The 7500-nt window shown below is 27.3% G+C and overlaps 1 non-coding gene across 1 annotated transcript; it reads left to right on the plus strand.

The window, feature by feature from the left end:
• The first annotated feature begins 1842 nt into the window (after nt 1-1842).
• Nucleotides 1843-1930, plus strand: TRNAS-GCU. The gene has a single exon. It is a non-coding gene; the product is annotated as a tRNA-Ser (tRNA).
• Nucleotides 1931-7500: the final 5570 nt, after the last annotated feature.

Consider the following 7500-nt stretch of genomic DNA (forward strand, 5'->3'; position numbering starts at 1 on the left):
AATTTTTAGAATTTATTATTAGATTATTAGAATTTTCAATTTTTTTTATTACAATTTACAATTACTTTTTCTAACATTATTCTAGTTTCTTATTAATTTATATTCTAATAATATAAAGATAGTATATTAATATAAAGATAGTATATACACTATCTAGAGTCTATTTATATAGAACAAATTATAACTATATACTATAACTTTATATTATATAGTTATAATAGATATTAACTAGTTATAATAGAAATATATAAAAACTTAATAACTTCTATAATAACTAACTATATAGAATAGAGGGTTATTATATATTGTTAATATATAGTTAGCTATTTATATAATATAAAATATAAAATTAAAAAATTTATATAATATTTTATATAATATTAATATTAAAAAATTTATATAATATTATATAATATTATAATATAATAATAATATTAATAATTAGAATAATAATATTAATAATTATAATATAATTATAATAATAGAAAAATAGAAAATTAATAATAGAAAAATAGAAAATACGTATATGGAGTCCAATTTAATTAGACTATTAAAAAACTATTCAAAAATTTTAAATAAATAATTTAAATTTTTTGAATTAATATTTTTTTAGAAATATTCTATATTCTATTATATTCTATATAAAATTCTATTATATTCTATATAAATATATTAGAATAAAAATATTATCTCTATTTTTTTTTTATTTTTAGACTCTATTTTTTAGTATTTTTTAGAGAGTATAGAGATATAGAGCGGGTAGCGGGAATCGAACCCGCATCGTTAGCTTGGAAGGCTAGGGGTTATAGTCGACGTTGATTCATCATCTTTAACGTCTCTAATTCAAAACCGAACATGAAACTTTGGTTTCATTCGGCTCCTTTATGGAATATGGAAAAATTTCCAGCTATAAGAAGTGAGCGAAAAAAAAATTCGACACATAACATCTATGTTAGCTTTTCTGTCTTAATGCATTCAAAGCAAGGCGCTTTCTAGATGATCCCTCTAGACGAGTGGGGGTTTTTTAATCTTTCTAGTTACTTCGTTCTCTATTTCTATCTGAAAGAATCCTTAGGAAAGGCAGTTTGTTTCCACCGAGCTAAAACAAGATGTCGATGTCTATAGTAAACCAAAGTCATCGTTTAATACTTATTTTGCTTCAATCTCGACTATACAAAACAAAGAAAAAATTGAAGATTTAGTTACGATTAGAAATATACTTTTCTGTCTTTTTCCATAGATCCTTTACTCATACTCATTCAATTGAATGGATTGATCCAATTAATAAAAATTATGTTTCGTAATTTCATAATCCAATTTTTTTCAATTAGAAATTCAAAAAATTGGATACAAATCACGAGAATGTATATTCTTCCTCGAATTTTTCATTGAGAGGTAAAGGATTAAATCTTTTTAAGAAATAAAGTTTTTCACCGGAATATGGAGCCAAGGATCCCTTAACTATTAGAATAGAGTTAATAGAACGAATCACACTTTTACCACTAAACTATACCCGCTACGATGCGATTATTGTATATAAATGAACCTTTTGTCGAGTAAGACATTTTGAATTTTATTTTAAATTTTCATTTAAATTGAATATATAATTATTCAAATTAAATATATAATTATAGAATATATATTTAATTTAATATATTAAATTAATATATTAAATTAAATAAAATAGTTCCATATAAAAATAAAAGAATAAAAAAAATATAAAAAGTAATTTTGAAAGTAATAAAAGTAATAAAATAAAGAAAAGAGGGAAAAAGGCTTTTTTTTTATTTTCAAGCCTTACCTGTTGTGTAATGTAACATAGTAAGTATCCTTTTTCAATCGGGAGAGATGGCTGAGTGGACTAAAGCGTCGGATTGCTAATCCGTTGTACGAGTTATCCGTACCGAGGGTTCGAATCCCTCTCTTTCCGGTTCCGGTGATGACTTGGAATTTTTTTCTTTTCTTTTAAATTTAGCGAACTTTTTTGTTTTATTTAATATTTAAAAATGTAGAATAGTAAAATACTAAGAACATTGAAAAATCAAGAAAAACCCTTATATTTTTTTTTTATTTTAATTTTATATATTTTATTTTTTATTCTTCACGTCCGGGATTACGTCCTGGATCATTAGATAAAAATCCAAAGATGAATAGAGAAACAAAGAATATCACTACTGTGTAAACAAAGAGTTTGAGAGTAAGCATTATAAAATCTCCAAGATCTTTTTTTGGTTTGGAAAAAAAAATAGATTCTCTATTTTTATACCACATATTCTATTTTAACACCAAGACATGGAGCGGTTTCTAGAAATAGAAAATAATTTTTCTAAATTCAAAATTCATTTGTAATAAAAGTCGAGTCTTTAATTGCCAAAATTTTGTTTCATACCGAAAATTAGATATTTTTCATAACTACAAAAGGATTCTAATAGGATCTGCAATGGAAAAAAGTTTAGAATGAAAAAAATGGGGTGATCCAGAATTCTCGCGTTTATAGTTTATATTTATACAATAACTTCAATATTTGAATTAAGAGTTTATACTTTATACTATAAGACTTATCTGATCTTATCAATTGCTATAATTTTTTTCTCGAATAAATCATGAATTATTTTAGGACAGCATTAAAGATCTCATCGAAAACTTACAGCAGCCTGCCAAACAAAGGCTAATAGAAAAAGAGTACAGGGATTACTGGCATAACATCTACGATTGGATTCAAAAGGCGTAGGCTTCGGGCAATTTTGTGAAGAAAAATTGCTTGAATAAAGGGCAGAATTAAGACAGATACAAATTAAACTAAAAATATTAAGCATAACAAACATTTTGTTCTTGAAGATAATTTTATTTTGACTGAGTTATTAATATGTTATTAATATAAAAGAAAAAAAGAAAAGATATAAAAATTGATAAAAAATAAAGATAAAGAAAGGTAGATTAAAAACCCTTCTTTATTAAACTTTATAAAATTTATTAAACTCACCCAATCAAAAATCCTTCAATTCTCAAATCAAAAAAGAATAGAGGAAATCATATTTTTATACAGTATCTTAATTGAATTATATATTATGATCAATAAATTGAATTTAATTCTATATCTACACATAGAAAAATCCGAACAACAAGCTAATATATTTTCTAGATATTTGGTGGGAATTGACGAAGAGCTAATACCAATATTAGTTTTTATTAGTGTTGAATAGAAATTCAAATGGGGCGTGGCCAAGTGGTAAGGCAACGGGTTTTGGTCCCGCTATTCGGAGGTTCGAATCCTTCCGTCCCAGCTATTCCTATATATCAAAAAAAGGATCCTTCCTTGTTTGATTTATCATTTAACATCTCCCATATAATTTAATTTGGGAAGTAGATAGGAGTTAATTAGTATTAGTAATGGAAGATATCTATTTCAATGCCTTCGCCGGTGCCTGTGAAAATTAAAACAAACAAAGAAACTACATATGTTTCATATGTAGTTTCTTTTAATAACCTCATTTTCAGATATTTTATCTTTGTCTTTAATGAATAATTCTAAATCTATCTAACAATTGAGAATCTATCTAACAATTGGGACGGGATTGATTCATATATCCTATTCACTTTTCGCTTTACTTTAGGAAAATTTTTAGAAAGAATCAAGTCAAGTCAAATAAACTATTCATAAAATGAAAAATGCTTATATGTATGTATTTTTAGCATTTTTTTTATTAACACCTTTGTTTCCGATTTTGTAATGTAAAAAAAATTGTCATCCCTCGCTTAATTTTAATATTTAGCATAGAATATCCATAATTAATTTCAGTGACAATTCTTTAGTTTAGACAATTCTTTAGTCTATCTGATAGTCTATCTGAAAAATTGAATATTTTTTTACCTATTTATTTTATTTTAAATCCTTGATGGTTTAATTCAAATCTGTATCTAAAAAGGGGGTTTTTCTCTTCTCTTATAATGAGAAGATATATTTCTTACCTTAAAACAAAAAATAATGATATTGGGATAGGCAATTTAAAAATGAAATCTTTTTAATGATTTTTATAAGTTCTTGGGACTCAAAGAAATGTGAGATAGGCGAATCCGTCCTATGGAGTCACTTGAAGATTCAAAAAGAACTTATTTCTTTATCTTATTCTAAATTAGAATTGAAAATAAAAAATATTCATACAATAAAATATGGGATTAATTTGAATTCTTTCTGACACTTCTTCAGAAACTACCCAATAGAAGTTCAAATTTTTGATTCCTATGTGCCAGTCGAACCAATGACTATTCACGATTCCATAATTGAATCAATTACATACTATTTCAAAACTCAAAGAATGTTATGGTAAAACTTCGTTTGAAACGATGTGGTAGAAAGCAACGTGCGACTTGAAGGACACGATCGGCTGTGGATTCTTACATCCCCCCTATTATATATATAATATATATATAATTATATTATATATATTATATAGTATATAGATTAGTATATAGATTAATATTATATAGCTCTATATATAATATTATATAGCATATAGCAATAGCATATAGGAATGAGGGTGCTCTTAGCTCGACATCGTTTGTTCTGTTATACACTAGAACCTTCGTTTTTTATTGGGTTGTAATGTAAATAGTACATGATGGAGCTCGAGTAGAAAGTAAAGTATTGATTTATTTCTTAGGGCAAGAATCTAGGGTTAGCCCTAATCAATAAGTTGGAACAACTTCGTAAGTATATTTTCAATATCGAAATAGAAAGGATCCAATCCTAGCAAATTTCAAGTCCAAGAATAAGGTTTGTTGGAATTGACCAAATTCTTTTGATTAAAAAAGTGTATCACACAGGAATCAATTGTTAGTCTGATTCTTTAATAGAAAGAAATCACAAAAAGTGGTATGTTGCTGCCATTTCGAAACGATTAAAGATCACCGAAGTAATGTCTAAACCCAACGATTCAAGGCAAAGATAAAGGATCCTGGAACAAGGAAATACCGTTTTCAATTGTCTCAACAATTAGATCAGAATGAAGAATCAAAATACATTATACATTTAAAAATAAAAGAAAGAAACAAAAAGAAAAAGAAAGGGCATTAGAGATCACTCAATAAGTGAAAAATGAAACGCCTAAGGGGTTCCCTTTGAGCTATTTGAAAGTTATCCAACTTGAGTTAGAAGGGTACAGATGCTTTTTTTCTTTTTTGTTTACCAAAAAAGAAAAAAAAAAAAGAAGAAAAAGGACTTAAATCATAAGTTAATTGATTTGATGATTTTATGGATCTATTTGACACTATAATTCTAGATATATACAGAACTTCGAATCATTTTTCTCGAGCCGTACGAGGACAAAACTTCTTATACGTTTCCACGGGGGGTCTTTTTTTTCTACCTCTACCCCAATGAGCCGTTTATCGAATCGTTGCAATTGATGTTCGATCCCGCAGAGAAGGAAGAGATCTTCGGAAAGTGGGTTTTTATGATCCTTTAAAAAATCAAACCTATTTAAATGTTCCTACTATTCTATATTTCCTTGAAAAAGGCGCTCAACCTACGGGAACTGTTCATGATATTTTAAGCAAGGCGGGGGTTTTTACGGAACTTCGTCTTAATCAAACGTAATTTACTTAACGAAATGCAGGGTGTGGGTAATTCGTATATATATATAGCTTTTTATATTATAACCTTTTCTCTATTACACCCCCCTTCTCTTGTTCTATTCATACTATATTCATACCTATTTTTTTTTATTTTTTAATTGTTAAATTGAATGCAATTCATTCTTTTGTTTTCGTCATTGTGTATTTTTTTTTTCTCAATTTATTCAATTTATATTGACAACAGTGTATCAAATAAATATAATCCGATCTGAGGTAATTGGATCTTTTCTGTGGATCTATTTATTCCTGTTCCATAGATTTGGTTTTTCTTTATTCAAGTGATGGTTTTTTTAGATTTGTTGTAATACAAACGTTTTGTTTGATTGAAAAAAATGTTATAAATTATAAAATAAAAGAATATTTTTAATTTTTTTTTATTCAGAATTGATTAAAATTTTTTGTATTTAATTTCTTGCTAGTTTAATGCTAGTTTAATGTTTTGATTGTGTCATGTGCTTCAATTTCTTTATTTATTTTGATTCCGGCTGTATCTATAGAATTTCATTTTTTTTTTTTTTGGGGGGGGGGGTTGCTAACTCAATGGTAGAGTACTCGGCTTTTAAGTGCGGCTAATATCTTTTACGCATTTGTATGAAGGAAGGGATTCGTCCATACCATCGGTATAGTTTGAAAGACCGCGACTGATCCTGAAAGGAATGAATGGAAAAAACAGCATGTCGTATCAATGGAGAATTCTGAGAATATTTCATTTTTGTCGAATCGGGCCAAACCTTATTTGAATTCTTGGTTATTTGAGGTCTTGGTGCGGAACATAATAAATGAATTCAAGGTTGTGTCGAGTGAATAAATGGATAGAGTCCTACGGTTCCAATTATAGGGAAACAAAAAAGCAACGAGCTTACGTTCTTAATTTGAATGATTATCCAATCTAATTAGACGTTAAAAAAAAATTAGTGCCTAATGCGGGAAAGGCCTTTAGCCAATTTTTTATTTTCTTTTAATGAGTCCTAACTATTAGCTATTCCCCACTATGAGTATGAGCGGGAGATTAATGTGTAGAAGAAAGAGTATATTGATAAAGATATTTTTTCCAAAATCAAAGAGCGATTGGCTTGAAAAATAAAGGATTTCTAATCATTTTTTTTTATCTATTTATCTTATAATAAACATAAACCAATTAGATGGAAAAAAGAGAGGATGGGAGTCCACTGATGAGTTTACCTATTTCCGAGGTATCTATTCTTTTCTATCATACTACTTTGTTTTTACTGTATCGCACTATGTAGCATTTAATAACCCAATAAAAAAAAATCCTCTATCCTTGCTTCAATCCAATTTAATTTCAAATAAAAAAATGGAGGAATATCAAAGATATTTAGAACTAGATAGATCTCGAAAAAATAACTTCCTATACCCATTTATCTTTCGGGAGTATATTTATACATTTGCTCATGATCACAGTTTAAATAGATCTACTTTGTTGGAAAATTTAGGTTATGACAATAAATCTAGTCTATTAATTGTAAAACGTTTAATTACTCGAATGTATCAACAGAACCATTTGATTATTTCTGCTAATGATTCTAATCAAAATCCATTTTTTAAGTACAACAAGAATTTATATTATCAAATGATATCAGAGGGCTTTGCAGTTATTGTGGAAATTCCATTTTCCCTACGATTAGTATCTTCTTTAGAAAGGTCAGAGATAGTAAAATCTCATAAATTACGATCAATTCATTCAATATTTCCTTTTTTAGAGGACAAATTTCCACATTTAAATTATGTGTCAGATGTATTAATACCTTACCCCATCCATCTAGAAAAATTGGTTCAAATCCTTCGCTATTGGGTGAAAGATCCCTCTTCTTTGCATTTATTACGACTCTTTCTTCATGAGTATTG

Source organism: Ricinus communis, chromosome 7 (assembly GCF_019578655.1).
Source record: "Ricinus communis isolate WT05 ecotype wild-type chromosome 7, ASM1957865v1, whole genome shotgun sequence".
In the NCBI taxonomy this organism is placed as follows: Eukaryota; Viridiplantae; Streptophyta; class Magnoliopsida; order Malpighiales; family Euphorbiaceae; genus Ricinus; species Ricinus communis.